Source organism: Rattus norvegicus, chromosome 4, assembly GCF_036323735.1.
Source record: "Rattus norvegicus strain BN/NHsdMcwi chromosome 4, GRCr8, whole genome shotgun sequence".
NCBI lineage: Eukaryota > Metazoa > Chordata > Mammalia > Rodentia > Muridae > Rattus > Rattus norvegicus.
The window spans coordinates 46,565,593-46,582,323 of NC_086022.1; the positions used below are offsets into that span (position 1 = coordinate 46,565,593).

At 40.5% G+C, this 16,731-nt stretch overlaps 1 long non-coding RNA gene across 2 annotated transcripts in view; it reads right to left on the reverse strand.

Annotated features, from left to right (window-relative positions):
- The window catches only part of LOC102550644 (uncharacterized), a 70,402-nt gene extending 53,984 nt beyond the window's left edge, over nt 1–16,418 (reverse strand). For both annotated transcript variants that reach the window (XR_005503471.2, XR_005503469.2), the window contains exons 1-2: nt 16,281–16,418; nt 15,495–15,563 (exon numbers count right to left, since the gene is read on the reverse strand). This is a non-coding gene — a long non-coding RNA (uncharacterized LOC102550644). The remainder of the gene's footprint in view (nt 1–15,494; nt 15,564–16,280) is intronic.
- Between the last annotated feature and the right edge of the window lie 313 nt (nt 16,419–16,731).

Sequence of the window (16,731 nt, forward strand, 5' to 3'; positions counted from 1 at the left end):
TTCTAGAATATAATGACAGAGAGTCCCTTTAAGTCTTTAGTATGTTTGTTAACTGTAAGCCACAGTTACTCAACACCCTCTCACGTTGCTAACATTGGTCAGCTAATCTTTCTCCTTCCGATTATTCTCTTTGATCCCCCTTTCTCCAGGTTTCAGCACACTGCATTCCCTAGACTTGAGTATAGCACACTGAATCATTTTGAAGTATAAAACAAACCTTGCCACATTTAAAAAAAAAAAACCCTGAAGACATAATTTTTCCCACATTCCATTGTTCGATGAGCTTTATGGGGCAGAGCATGTGTGAGGCTCCTCCAGCCACAAAGCCACCTTCTCCTACACTCGTTGCCTCTTCAGGTTCCAGCGTATTGCTGCTCTCACTACGCTGGCCGTCCTCTGGCTGTCTCCCAACCTCTCTTCCTCACACTGTGCCTCAGAAAACTAACCTTAGAGATTCGTTTACGGTGGCCCACCCTTTGTCCACGGGCTGGCTTTAGCTAACTGTAGACATCTGCGGAAGGTCACAAGGTGGATGGAGGATGGGCCTGGTTTTATTCACAGAGACCAATGCTACTGCTCCGTCCCCCATTTCTAGGCAGCTTTTGCTTTCCAGTCTCCAGCCTTAAGCCCATGGTCCTCATTGTTAGTGTTGGTTCTCCTGGCAAACAGCCCCTCATGACACTGTACCCATTTCCTTCCAGGACACCAAGTCCCTGTCTCCTTTTTCATCCATGAATGATACCTTCTGTCTGTCAAACTAATCATGAGCCTGAGTTCCAAGTGCTAAGACACCAGGAAGCATAAAGAGAAAAGAAAATTCCACTTTGTCCCTCTCGGTGATGTATGGAAGTGATAAATTCAAGTCGAGCCATAAACAGAAGCCTGCCTGTGGATGGACATTGTAAGAGTTAAAAGCTGACCATATTTGGCTCGAAACGACGAAAATCCTTTCCACGGCTGAGGCTTTGCCTCTTGGCTGCCAAAACTGCACAGTGTTTACCAACTTACAACACTCACAGTGCTCCAGCAGCCAGTTTCCTGGCATTCTACTCTTGCCACAATCGAGGCACAGTTGGAACTTTCTTCTAAAGCTAAAATAAAATTTAAGATGTTTCAAGACATAGTAACCAAAATAGCATTAAGAAGTGACGAAAATTTTGTGGTGGTGTCGTCTCTGGGAGTTCTCCAACTAATAACTTGTTAGGAGGTAACCCATGCTCTGCACTGGGATTTCTGTTTAATAACCTATGTCTTCTGGAAGCAGCATTGTACACCCAAGGAGGGTACCTCAACTCAAATGTCGTTCATCCATCCATTATTCATTCATTACATTCTGTAAGTAGTTTTAAAAGTCATAGGTTTCCATAAGGCTTTCCCACACATCCTTAGTTTGGCTAAGCCTTTCTTTCGCGTCTTGTCCACATTCCCACTTAAACCTTTATCACCCCAGCATTGATCCCGTTTTCTTTCATATCACATGTGTCCTATTGTCCTCTCTAGATGTAACTTTTAATTGGGTTGCCAGATAGGTTTCCACATGGCTTCTTCAGATCTGCTGTAGTTGGTTATTGTTTCCCTCCTCTCTCTTGCCTTCCACCCCCACTCTCTCCCTGCGTTCACGATTCACCCTGTCTTTTCCTCACCTCTACTTCTGCTGTGTGTATATTCTGCTACTCCTTTCTCTTAATGCACCCTCCATATTATCCCATTTCTAATTTACTGGCTTCCACTCATATTCTCGGTTAAGCATACAAAAAAAATTCAAAGTTAGGACCTACATAAAAGAGAAGGCATACAGTGTCTGTCTGTCTGAGGCTGGATGCCTCACATGGTATAATTTTCCCGTTTCATCCACTTACTTGCAATTTCGTTATTTCAGGCATTTTTAGCAGCTGGATGAAATGCTATTGTGTGTATATGTCATATTTTCCTAGCCCATTCATCAATTGAGGGGCTTCCAAGTTGATTACATTTTCTGGGTATTGATATGACCATATTGCTGAAAATTGGTATGACCACCTGCTTTGATTGCAGAACAAAGGGAAATCAATCTCAGACTGGAACATCCTGCCAGCTAGCTTTTGTGGTAGATAGAAATTTTCAATAATCAAAAGTATATGAAAAAGTATAGGATTTGGAAACTGGTTCAATGAAAGTAGCAAAAATAAGTAGCTGTGACTGCTTAGCCCCAAGTAGAGCGTCTGTGTGAATCTCTGTACTCCAAGGTGCAAGGACCATCTCTAAAGAGAGCATGGAATGAGCGTAAGAGAAGGGTAGGGAGTGTACCTTGATACACTGTCTTCTGGACATGATACAGTGTCCCATGTGTGACACAGCATCTATGATTACTGCAAAGATCAAGCCTGTCAAAATTCCACTGTGGTTGGGAGAGGAGCGCAGGAGGTCTGGCTGTAGCTGAGGATTACTGGCAGTTTGTTGTTTCTAGGGAATGGATAGCCATTTTCTGTGGGGCTGTCACCAGTGATAGGGTGTGCATGCTCTAGTGGGTGTGCCCACACCTGTCTGTCATGTGCAGATAGGAAGCACTACGTGAACTCAATAAGATAATTCTTTAAAAAAGAAAAAGAAAAGAACGAAAGAAATAAGGTGAGTCTAGTAGTAAGTAGGGTTATTCTGGGGGCAGTCAGGAGGGATGGGTGGCATCCAAACACATTGTACATGTATGTGAAATTCCCAAATAAAAAATAAAGTATCAGTGTAAAAAGAAGGGAATGCTGAAAGTCGCTCAGGAAGCAATTGAGCGCTCTTAAGTCTTGAATAGCAGGTTTGGTGCAGCGCTTAATGCAATCTAAAGGATCTATAGGAGTTCAAGGCTAGTCTGGGTTGCATTTCCTTGCTTTCCTGGGATAGAAGGAGACTCTGTCTTTAACATAACAATAGGAACAAATCCTGCTTGTAGAGTCTGTAATTGAGGTTACAGGGGGTCTTCCAGAGACCTGGGAGCTGCAAGTTCCTCAGCTCCCAGGACTCCACCAAGGGTCTTAGATATAATCAGCTCCCAAATTAGTATCTAGAATAGAACAAAACGGAAAGCAAGCTATATAAAAAGAAACTGGAGGAGTTGGGAAGAAATCCACAGTAATAGCCTTCTTCCTTCTTTAATATCCTCTGAAAGGGTTTGGAAGGAAGCATGTAGCCTTTCGTAAATGTCTAAGTTGACAGAAAATGTTATCCTTCCCACAATTTAAATGGACTCATGGAATGTAATTTCCAGAATAGTTATAAATACTAAGTATATTCTTTTAAATGCAGCAGTGTGATATGATCACACCAATTTGATACTACAACCATATATTTTTTAAATATATGAGCAAATGTATCACCAGCTTTTAAATTGGCAATAAGTTATTGGTCCTTTATTTCCCTTGAAATAATTATTCAATATAACTTCAATTACAGACCCTACATACATGATTATTTTTGTTACTGTTTTTATTGTTGAAATCAGGGTCTCATTTTATCTTAGATAAGCCCAGAAGACACTATGTCAACTTTTAAAATACTGGGATTACAGACATGTGCCACGTACAACGGTCACGAGGTAAGGGGCAGAAGTGATCTTGTACCTGTAGCAAAAGTATGTTAGCCATAGAGTAGCTATAATTAGGAAGGCTGTTCATTATACCTCAGTTGCCGGGTGATAAATCCAGCAGAAAGACACAATGGGGGATGTTCTATGAAAAGTCCTAAGAATTTCACAGGGAAGGAAATATTTTAGTATAAAACTCTAACTTTTTATTTGAAAGTCTAAATGTCATATAGAGGCAAACCTCTCCAGTCAAAAATAAAAAAAATATGTAATCATCCATGAAGAACATGTAAAGACCATATCGCATGCGCCAGTGTGTATACAGAAAAGACAGATGAAAACGTGCAGAAGCAGGAATTCTCAGACACTGTAGTACAGAGGGAACAATGAAAGATGACACCCTCGATTGCAAAGGCAGTCCTCAGCTTCTTCAAAGGTTAAACACAAAGTCCCAGAGGACCCAGCAACTCCAACCTACGAACAGGTCCAAGTGCCATGAAGACACATCTACACAGAAAACTCACACAAGGGTTCACAGCAGCATGTATTGTAAACACTGAAGCAAAAGAAGTCAAACTTGCATTAACCAATGAGGAGGGAACAGGATTAAGAGGGACAACTATTCAGAAACACAGAGGGATAATGCTGGCTTGGCTTTATTATGTAATAAGAAAAGACGCGAGAAACTGTGCCCAGACACAGAAGATCACGAATCACATGATTTCATTTATATTAAATGCCCGGAGGAGGCAAAATATAGAGGCAGAGAACAGCTCAGGGATGACGGAGCTGAATAGCGCAGGGACAGTAGCTAAGAGGTAAAGGGTTTCTTCAACGGGCTTTGTAAGCAACTAAGCAATGGGGTCACATCATTTTAAACTCCGTTGTGATAACAGCTTTACGGTGTTTGGAATATCCTGAAAACAGTTAAATCATGTTACCTGGTAACAAATTATCTCGTAAATGAAGATTTTATCTTAATAAATTGTTATTTTTTAAAAGCTAAATATGCCTATTATTCTCTTTCCTCTTCCTCCTTAGTCACATGAGATTCTAGTTTATTGTAAAGAAAGGTAACAGAAAGTGGGTAAAGAAAAGGGTTGGACATAGAATTAATGTGGGCCTTCTATTATCAGGCCTTAGCAGCCAAATCATGGACCCAGCAGACTTTTTTGCATCAAGAAGTTAATATTTTGAGCCATTTCCATGTTGTAGATACTCCAGTATACATCATAGTTTTTGCTCCGGTGGTGGCAACTACTTCTCATGGCAATGTTGCCACTTTATGACTCCAGTAAACCCATCGGTGGTGAGGACTCTGTTCAGGGTCCTGTATGTACCTTCCATGTTTCCCTTCTGAACCCCCACAGTACGGCTACGAACTGCAGTTGTTTCCTATAAGATGCCATTTATTCAAACCTTCATTCTTCCGGACCTACAGACTGCAGTCTCAACACTTGGACTCCAAGACCCACTATTATTTTCTGAATAGATCCCAAGCTTCATTTAGCACATTCTTTTGAACTTTGCAAGGTATATACATTATCTTAACTCTTTCAGTTCTTGCTTTCCTGAAGCAGTTCAGAGCTGTTTAAAAGAACCTGCAACCATGTCAGTAGCTTGTTCCCTGGTCAGTCCTCCCGGTCAACCCACTCCTCTCAGAAAGGCATGTGCCACTCCCATTGGGTTAGAACATTATCCATCTGCTTCCTCTCACTTTTTTTGTTAGAAATATAAGCCAAATAAATCCTTCCCTCCCAAGGTTGCCTAGGTCATGGTGTTTTATCATAGTAACAGAAACCCCAATTAAGACACAGTTGAATCATATTGTCTAGTGACTTTAAAATTGATGATTAAGAAAGCTAGAAGTAAAAAGAAGAGATAGAATGTAATAAGACATTGTTACTCTTCACATACAAGGTAACTTGTTAGCAGATAATATGATTTAACTGTGTCTTAATTAGGGTTTCTGTTATTATCAGTACCAGTGCACAATTTATATGGTATTTCCTTTTGAAATTTGTTTTAACCACATTTTAAACTTAATTCTAGTTTGTATAGACTACCATAACTTTCATAGCATCATAGTCTAAAGAATATTGAAACAAGAGCATCCAATAGAAGGGTACTGATAATAGAAGGGTACTATTCTAGTGTTGGGATACATAGATTATGTGACAGTGATTGAGAATGACCACTCACATGTGGGAATGAAGGCCTGGTGTTTTTTGGTTTTGTCCTCAACTGTTTCCTGAACCATAATCAACACCTTGTTTGTGTCAAAACTAAACCATAACATATCACAGAAGTAAGCATGTTGAATGTAATTTTTAAAAGCACACGCTTGGTCCGGCTAGGCTTTAGAATCAGTAGCTGCCCATTCCTCCTAGCCAACACCTCTCCCACAAACTCCCACTTTGTTTCTCCAGAGCTCTGAGATCACTCTTTGGCCATCCTGCTCCACTGTGGTTACCTCTCCCCTAGAGTTCTGTCCTTTGCCCAATCCTCTCATTCCAAAGCCTGGCCAAATTCTACCCAGCTGTGTTCTTTCCCTGCTGCCTACCTGAGTCATTGCGCAGGTGGTGGGGGGGTGGGACACCAGACAGGTCTAACACTTTAAAAACAGCCAGATGGTACAACTGCTGGGTGAAGAATATCCTGCCCCATCTTCCTTGGCCTCCACATACTGTGGAGACCAGAAACTATCAGCCTCTCCCCACCCAATCCCAGAACCCTAAGTCTGCAACAGCTGCCTGTCCCCTGGCCTGATCCTAATCCTCTCTGTCCTTCTCTCTTTCTCTTCCTAACCTGTTCAGAAATCCCACCTCCATATCTTTACCCAGTGATCTTCTACCGTCTTTATTAGCCTATCAACAATTAGGGAAGCAATCAGGGAAACTCCCCCTACAGAAATGAGCTTTAAATACCTTATGACAAGTTTCTTTTTAAATGCAGGTGATACTTGACTGCCCAGGCCCTATGCCAACAGAGTGGGTTTACATTCTGGACCTAACACTGAATAACCATAGAAGCTTTGTCAAATCCACAAACTCTTCAGAACTTCTTCAGTTCTTTGTGTGGGTATAACAGTATCTCCTGTTCCACTGAATTCTTCCTAAGAACAAATGAAACAAATTCAGAAGGGAAGAAAACATAAATGATACACATTGTCTTAGTTAGGGTTTTATAGTTTTGAAGAGGCATCGTGACCAAGACAACTCTTATAAGGACAACATTTAATTGGGCATGGCTTACAGATTCAGAGGTTCAGTCCATTATCATCAAGAGGGCAGCATCTAGACAGGCATGGTGCAGGCAGAGCTAAGAGTTCTACATTTCCACCTGAAGGCTGCTAGAAGAAGACTGGCTTTCAGGCAGCTAAGTCGAGGTCTTAAAGCCCATGTCCACAGTGACACACTTTTTCCAATAAGACCACAACTATTTCAACAAGACCACACCTCCTAATAGTGACTCTCCCTGGGTCAACCGTATTCAAACCACCACACATATGTTAGGAATTAATGAATTAGACATAGATTTCTGAAGCCATGTGGTTGTTTAAGTTAATTTTATGACACTGTCCCTTCACCTTGAAGAATGCGAAGATAAAAGCAGTTGACTAATAGCCACAATGGTCCAACTCTAATCTCATATTATTTCTTCTGTGTCATAATTAGGAGAGTACTTCTTCTTTCTTAATCTCCTGAACAACCCTAACTGTTTAAGACACACAGATTAGAGGATCCAGCATCCCTGTCCATGAGGAGGGAGAGGACATAGATGCTCACCAAACTAGGACAGCAATGATGGCAGTTTCCCCAGGACAATTTTCATGTAAGCTGGTCATCAGATACAGTTGCCACATGTCACTTTTCATTTTCAAAAATTTGAGACTAGATTAATACCTTGAAGGTTAACCGAAATAATCCAGGATTAGACGCCTACTCCATCACCACCCCACCAATGCATCAGAATGGCATATATCTAAAGGTGCTACTGATTTTTACTGTTAAGTATTGTATAGTTAAGCTAAAATAGAATATGTATTCAGATAGCAGCCAACAGGAGAGCAATTAGAATGAAGAGACAGAAAAGGCAAGAGAAATAGAGTCATAAATGATGAATTATGAGAGAGGATGTCCTAACTCAAAAACCAACTCAACTGGCTCACAAGCTAGGTTATAATCTATTTTGTAAAGCAAGATGGCTCTTCTGACATTCATATTGTCTCTTCCGAGGAAGGAAATGGAATGGTAACACATTTTCCATTCCCCAAAAGGACATTTGAGTAAAGTTGATTATTTTGGCCCCTGTGTTTTCCTATGAGTGTTTGCCAGTGAGCAATCCATCCCTCTTCATGAGTATCTCTCTCCAGCCAGCACCGGATCCTGCCTTTCATCTACTTCATGAGTTCAATAAAATAATAGGAACTTCTCACTTTTTACATAGTCAACCTTAATATTTTCAGTTCTCGTTGAAATATCTAACATTTTGAAACTTTAAAAAAAATCATTGAACTTTAAAAATCAAAATCTGTGTCATGAGACAGTGAAGCCATAAGTAACCATATTTTCCTTTAACATCCTATCCCAAATAAGTGCTCTACGCCTTGTCACCCCAAACAAGAAACCAGCAACATTCCATGTCGAGCCTTAGAACGGACAAATAAATTGCTCTCTGAGCATGCAATGTAATGAGAAGAAATATCCCCTCTGATGAGCGAGTCGGTGAGAGTCACAGTCACAGTTTCTGAAATGAACTAGAGACAACATTGAAAAGTACAGTGTGTGACGTCACTGTGTATATAAAATTGCAAACAGAGAAAATAAAGTGAAAGTTTAGGCTTAGAGTTGCCTGAGGAGAGGAGGGTGGGGTGACAGAGCCGAGCATGGCCATGGGCTTTAAGGGTTGGTCATCTTCTGCTTTCATTTGAATAGAAGATGTTTTCTCTGTGAAAACTCATCGAGCTGTGCATTTACCTTTCTATGCATATACGTATAATATGTCTAATAAGAACACGTATGGAATGGTGTTTTGCTACAAGGTCCACTGGATATTGGGCGAAGGCTGAGATTTGAGAGAGCAAAAGCGTGCTCTGTGGTGGCTGTTTCAGTGATCAGATCTGAGACCAGGGAAAGGAAGGAAGATGGAAGACGGTGGAAGCACTGATTTGGGAGGCGGAACTAACAGACCGCTGGGCCTCGGAGCAATGAGCAACTCGTAGACGTTAAAGCTGAGGCCTGACTTTAGATTTTAACCGTGTGATCAGAATGTCTACGGCCGATTTGGGTATAGAAGTAAAACGCTGGGTTTCTGAACTCCTAGCATTTGAGATAGCAAGGTTATCGTGAGGACATGTCTTTGAAGCTTGGAGTCACTGGTAGGACTAGACCTTTAGAGGTCATGGACATACAGACGGTATAACTAGTGATGAAACTGGAATGCTTCACAACTCTTAATAGCTCATCAAAGTGTATTCAGCCTTCCATCAGTGACTGTGAGACTGACATGAAAGAAATAGAAAACAGCGTTGAAAACCAAGGCAATAATTCAAAGCGATAAAATTTGATAGAAATGTTTAACTGACTCTTTCCAAGACAGGCATCAAGTAGTACTATCTTACTTTTGCAGTGCGACATAACCAAAGTTAAAAGTTAAAACTTCAGATTCCAGTGAGACTGATTTGAATCATAACTATGATAGAACAACCAAAACTTAATACTTATTACTCTGTAGAGTAATGAAAAGAAAGCGATGTGATATTATGTTACCTCCAGCCTCTCAGACCTGACTTTGGGTCTTCACTTTGAGTGCCATTTTTGACAAGTTGGATTATGTTATCAGAGAAAGGAAACTATACAATTGGATACCATCACATATGAAGAACCCTGAAATAAATGAGGTAGTTTAGCTAGAAAAATGTTTAGTGAGGAGAAAACCTGGTGTTTACAAACTAACCTTAAATGATCTGGGAGCTGAACTTTAATAGTTATTTTCTTTGAGAGGCAAAGGCAGAATTAAAATAATAAATGATGGATAGATACATAGATAGATAGATAGATAGATAGATAGATAGATAGATAGATAGATAGATAGAATGATGATATACAGACAGATAGATAATAGATAAAATGATCTTTACATAGCTGGAATTGGCATAAAATAATGAGAATTTTCCAAAGCTTTATCTTTGGTTTGCTTTGTAAACTAGCTTTTCATTGTTGTGATATTCTAACAGAGACTATGAAGGCATATGGCAGCATTCATCTAGATCAGCAGTTCTCAACTTGGGGCCTCTTTGAGGGTCACACATCAGATATGCTCTATATCAAATATCTAAATTGCAATTCATAACTGTACCAAAATTACAGTTATGTAGGAAATGGCATTGAATAATGTTATGGTTGGGGGTCACCACCACAAGAGGAAAAGGATTAAAGGGCCATAGCATTAGGAAGATTGAGAATCACTGGTCTTACGCTTCCAAGTTCCTCCCAACTCTGAGATGTTGGAAATGGGACAGCCTTTGATTGGGAAAAGCAACATCTTAGAAAGAAACAAACTGCAAAGGAGGACAAAGAAGGGAAGGAGAACCGAATGAGACATTTCTATTGTGTGAAGCTTTATTTGGCGGGTACTAAAAGAACAAGAAGGTAAATAGAAGCTGGGTGTGGTAACATGCACTTTTAATCCCAGCGCGCAGGAGTCAGAGGCAAGCAAATCTCTGTGAGTTTGAGGCCAGCCCTGGTCTATATAGTGAGCTCTGGGACAGCCAGAATTACGTACAGAGGCCCTGTCTCAAAAAAAAAAAAAAATAGAATGAAACAAAACAAAATAAACAATTTTGTAATATAAAGAGAGAAACAGGCAAAGCTTTTCCAAGACGATAAAATAATAACTCTATTTTTGTCCCAAACATTTAGCTAATTGTGCTCTACTCCTTCAGAAACTATTTTGCTTTCATAATAAAAGCCTTCAGAACTAAGTCACTTACGTAGCGTGCCCTTTACAGCAACATTCTGCAGATTCTGCTGCTCCCAAATAAAGCAGTGTGCAGTTTTTCAGGACCACAGTTGTTTTACTATCTAGGTTTATTTCCAGTGTCCTGTTTATCCAAGAGCTTCCAAGGACAATGGTTTTTAAAAGGGAAAGGCAAGCTTTTTGCTGGACTAACTCCCTGAAGGCATATAGACTGACAGTGACAACTAGAAGTTCACAACAGAACTCCGTGTTCATTCACTCTTATAAAAAGGGAGAAGCGATCCTATTTAGAAAACAATTATTATCGCTCCCTAATAGTGAAATGGTATTTATAAATACAGGTTTTATAGAAAAACAAATTGACTACTCCAATGCGAACTTTGGTGTTTCTCCTGATGTTTGCATCTTAATTCCCCAAGAAGTCTCCTCCGCCCCACTTCCTGCATATTGCTTACAAAAAGAAACATATAAACATTTACTAAAATTACTTTGCAATATAATGTTTACACATTTAGTCATTGATTAACTAGAGAAACAGTTCCCCATCCAGACATATAAAACCTCAGTAGTCCTCTTGGTAATAAACTGTAAGAGAACAACTTCATTTTTATTTCCTTCTCTATCCAATTCTGAGGCTGGTTTAAATGAGAGATTAAGAATTTAACAAGCATTTGGCAGACAGTCTGGGGACTAACTGTGCTTTGGGGGCCCACAAAAAATAAATGCAGACACCTAGATTTTCTCATTTTATGTTTTTGTCTATTGTAGAAACCAGCCTTACAACTGTATGCCACTAAGGAACAGAAGTAGAAAAACATATTCTTAAAAAAAAAAAAAACAAAACTCTGGAACCAAAATTCTTCCCTGATATTTATTGATAGGAAAATCTAATCTGAATATTCTTCTGCCCCCCCCCCCCCTTGGCTACATCCCAGTCCTCCATTTGCTCTGTAGAATTGGACTCCTTTTGCTCTTTGCTCACAAGTGATCCTTTCATGAGCTCAAAGATGCCCAACGGACAGTAAAACAGGGTTTACAAGAGCCAGGTGGGAGCACTCTGTTCTTGCATTCTTATTTTTCTATTGAAAAAAAAAAAAAAACGCGATGAGGTTAACACTTGAAAGGGACTTTTCATGCTGTCTCCTTTCCTCTTTCTCATCCTTTAAACTCAGAGTGGCCTGGGGCTGGCCTGGCCGGGTTTGTCTTGCCTATTCTAGATCAGACAGGTTGTTTTTACACATTGGTGTTAATTCTAAGTGAAAGCTGAAAAGTATTTGTAAATAAGAGAAAATGGCGCCTGGGGAGACGGATCCACAGGCAAGAGGATTATGACTGGCAACTTGGAAGGACCTAGAAATCATGTAGGCTCTCTGGACATGCCTGTGAGGTATTAAGTAGGTTAGGTTAACTTCTGGCAATCCCAAGAGAGATTATCTAGGATAAGCTAATGGCAGTAGGAAGATCCACCTCAACTGTGGTCAGTAGCGTTTCATGAGTTGGGATCTCAGACTGAACAAAAAGAAAAAAGAGAGCGGAGCGCAGGCGCGGATCACTGCCTCTTTCCCTACTGTGGGTACAGTGTAACCAGTTGCCTCAAGTTCCTCCCACCGTGACTTTGCCACCATGAGAGACAGCAGCCTCTGTGAGCCGGAATAAACCTTTCCTTATGTTGTTCTTGTGGCATACTTGATCACCGAGGAGAAAGTAGCCGATACAGCAAGTAAACTGCTTGCTCTGCATGCCTGAGGATGTCAACTCAGATCCCAGCATTCAGGTGAAGTCTGGGCAGTGCGACATGCATTGCAAACCTCGGCGGCTGGGGAGGCGAAGACAGGTGGATCCTTAAGGGTTTACGGGGCAACCCTCCATCGTGAGTTCCAGGTTCTCTAAAAGGGTATCTCAAAAGGTGAACAGCAATAGAAAAAAAGGGAACGAGCTCCCAACCTCTGGCTTCCAGGTATTAATGCAGGGACAAGCATACCTCCACACACACATGCAAACAGCAACACGTGCATGGAATGCGTGCACACAAACACACAAAGAATTTACCACTGCTACACCTGCTACTGCTGCTGCTGCTCTTCAACACAAAGTCTTAAATCTGAGCTATAATATTTTGGGTTTTGTCCAAACTAAAATCTCTAATCAAGCCCCAGCAAGATGGTTCTGTAGCTTACAGCACTTGTTACTAAGCCTAAACATTAGAGTTCCGTCCCTGGGACCGAAATTGAGAAGGAAAAGTACCAATCCCCTCATGTTGGTCTCTGACTTGCACATATGTCCTTTGGCATGCATATACAAACTTAATAGATAAATTTAAAAAAAGTATTTATCCTCAAAACAAAAAAGTAGCTTCACTCTTAATACTGGGGAAAGACTAATCCAAAGTTTTGCAAAGAACTAGGATCCCACCTGAATATAGAGGAAATTACACTTCTTAAAAGTTTAACTTAAATTTAGTGCTCACCAAAGGTTAGTGAGCTCCTACTTCATGTTCCGGAAAGATAGATTGCCAAAGTCCTATAGAGATGTCTTTTTAATATATACAATACTCCAGATGTCAATGAGATACGTAGAAGGCTAAACAGGAAAATCCTTTACTTATGGAAAACAGGATAAAATAAAGCTAAATTAATCGTCTTGCATTGTTCTGAGTGAGAATAGAATGTCTTGTCCAATCATCGTCAACAGTGAATACGGACTTCTCAAGAGTGCACTGGTGCTCTGCTGTTTCTAAGAGCCAGGCCTTCCCACAGAAATAGTAATTCTTAATATTCTTGTATATGACATTTTTTGGGTGGGAGGGTTGGGGGTTCCTATTTGAGGCAGACAAAATATTAAGAAGCCACCACTCCCAAACATGCTAGTCTGCCTTAATATTAAACTAGAAATTCCTGGTCACAGATACAAGACAAACGGCCTTTTAAAAACAAAACTGAGGGAACTTTCATTAAGTATCTGACACCACTTCACATGTGTGACAGTTGAAGAACTATATGGACAAACACCTTCTAGCTGATCTTTTAAACTTCAGGGGGCAGGGTCCATTGTCAGGAGATGGGGGGTGGTGGACAGAGGGGTTTAAGTGAGGAGAGGAAAAGGTGTGAGACACACACACACACACATACACACACACACACACACACAATCAAAAAGGGATCTATTTAAGGAGTTACTTATTCAAAACCCACTGTGGCATGGAGAGATAAGCTCAAACAAGAAGAAGCAGCAGCAGTGTTTCCAAATTTCTCAAACTTTGTGCTGTGCAGTAAAAACCTGATCAACAGCTGCCTTGTATTTCTTCCAACAAGGACATGGATCCCTCAATGAAAGTCACCTAAAACTTGGGGAAATTATTCAATAGGTGAGATTTGCCAAAAACCCAAGAATTCCATATGGTCTTAAGGCAAAATATAAAGGATCCAGACATCCCCAAATTCACGATTTTCTGGATATAATCATCTAAACAATCCATCCCTTCTGTGAAGACAAGTGTGGGAGATCTGACCAACAGACAAGGTTTGGAAATTGATTCTGGGGGAGGGGGTCTCTTGATGGATCTGTGTATCCCTTAACCCATACCAACGTTCTATGAAATTTTGAATACTTATTATTTTGAAAATCTTAAAGAATAGATAAAATACTTACATTTAACTTTTTTATAAATGTATATGTAAGTTTACGTTGGACTTAGCTTTCTGTACACATGAAGATGTTTCACAATCGAGAATCAGGCTTTCAGATAAATTACTAGTACAGTTCCAAACTTTGTCTTAAGCGGGGGCTTATTAATGTGCATTGGAGAGGTCTCAGTTCTTCCTATTCATGTGATAGATTTCAATAGTGGTGAATTCTGTGGTTCTCAGACCCAGGAAAGGCGGGGAAAGGTGACTTGGGTCCTCAGGGGACATTTGGCAATGTCTGGAAATTTGGCGTTGTCATGACTAGGCAGTGTCAGAAGCTAGTGGGGCAGATGTTGCTAAGCATACCGTTCTAGGGACAAGCCCTCAAAGCACAGGATGATCTTGCTGAATATGCCAATAATGTGGACATTGAGCAAGACTCCTCTAGCCCAAGTGTTTCAAATCCCAAGAAATTATTTCCATGAATAACCACTTCCATGGATAAACAAGGAGTAAAGCCGTGTGTAAGCAATCCAGGGCTCCACAGTATGTTGGTGATTTGAGAAGAAAGCTGAAGAGGAAAACTGATTTCATTCAGTGTGTATTCACAAACACATTACAATTAGCCAGAAAAAGATCTTCTTTCTTACAGTGTAATGAGAAAATGAAGGAACAAAGTCCTACTCACGAATACTAGTCTATAACCAAGTTGGACTCACCCATTATTTTAATATGACATTTAAAACTCAGTCTTAGAAGGCAATACATAATAACAGCCAGAAAAAGACAGCACCAGCATTGATTTTGTATGAAATATGATTTCCCCATCTTTATAATGAAATATGATTTTGAAGCTCATTGGAGGGTAATCCAGCATGCTGGAAGATGACAGTGTGGGCTCGGCCATTTAGCTGTAACATCTTTACTTTTTTTCTTTCTTGGAAAATCTATGAGTTTAGCATGAATAAGACCATCTTTGCTGTGGGATAGTGTTGGTTTAATCCCCTTGAAGATAACGGTAGCTGTCATGGTCTAAGAATATTCTAATAAGGTAATCAAAACCATTTTATAAAAATGCTTTTTAAAAACTTGAATTAAAACAGTGAACCAGGCAAGAATGCCATTAATATAAGATTGTCATCCAGTCCCAATCCATGGTAGAGAAATGTATTCAGTAAGTTAACATGTGAGTCTTCCTCTATTGAATTCTTCATGGCAAACACCAAGTCTAGACAGGTTCTGTTTTTAGCATAGGCTTCAGAGACATCTTTTATAAATACCTATAGTTTTACAAATGAATCTATAACTGTAACTGTCCAATAAAAGACAGAGAGATTTACCTTTCGACGGCCTCCTGTCTCCACGGCCTGAAAACCCAGCAATTATTTGCATCCGTTCTTTCAATTGTCCTAAGGAGAGCATTGGGAATGTGAAGATGTCCCGAAGACTTGGAATGGATAAAGCCCCAGTGCCAGATGTCCAGCCACCACCCTGAGTGCAGCCGTGATTTTCTTCTACCCGAGAAAGATCTTACAACTTGGAGGAAATGCAAGCTTTACAAAAGATTAATTGGATATAATCTATCTCGTACAGATCCTGGTTATCAATAAGATACCCTCCCCTTCACACTCCTGCCTTCTGGGAGCAGCATCTAGAACCTATCATATTCTCAGAAAGTCTGCCCGGCTGAATGAATGCTGAGAACACAGTAAGTGTAAGGCCTACGTAGAACAAGTATAATTCAGGGGTAGAGGGAGGCTTGAGTAACAGGACTATGTGAGGGAGAGGAGAAGTCTTCGGGACGTGGGACTCAACCCTGTGACATTTTGCACCACTGCCACACTGACCCACACAATGCAGTGGCAGAAGATACACTCCTTATTTAACTACAAAATATAGAGTTCTGGCTTCAAAATGTTTCCCAGTCAGTTCCCGGGTTGTTGGTTGTTTGTTTTGTAACTTTTAGTACTCCCCAAATAGCCTTTCCTTTTCCAAAGAAACCTTCAAATCCAGTTCCTACGATGGGTTTGATTTGTGCATCAGGCTCTAAAGCCTGCTGACCATAGCAACGCCTGCTCTCAGGTACTCTCTCGGGCCCTGGGCAGTCTGCAAGCATTACTCCTTACCTATATTAATCAAACTCCCGTTTCCTGCAGGCAAAGTTTGAGGTTACCAGATGGCAAACTCTTTATACCAATCCCTCCTTACTGAAGCTCTTGAGAGAATGGTCCGCAGGCTCATCCATGTACCATGACGTGGTTTTATGCTCTGATTTATGCTGCTCCTCTGATGGTATCACGGATCTGTCTGCACGGTATTAATTCCTGCAGTCTTTGAACAGAATCCTGACTCGAGGGAAAATTCAAAGTTAGTTGTAGTTTGGAGGTAGAAGAGCATGTCCTTGGGGTGTGATGGCACAAACTCCTATAACGACTCACATAACCAACTCTGGAAAAAACGGAAGGGCTCCTGGAGTCCATCATCTGTCAATAAGGTAAGGTTGGCTCTTAGCCTCACAATTCAACAACAAAGCTTGCTGTGAGTTAGGACCAAAGTTACAGATTAACACGTCATTCT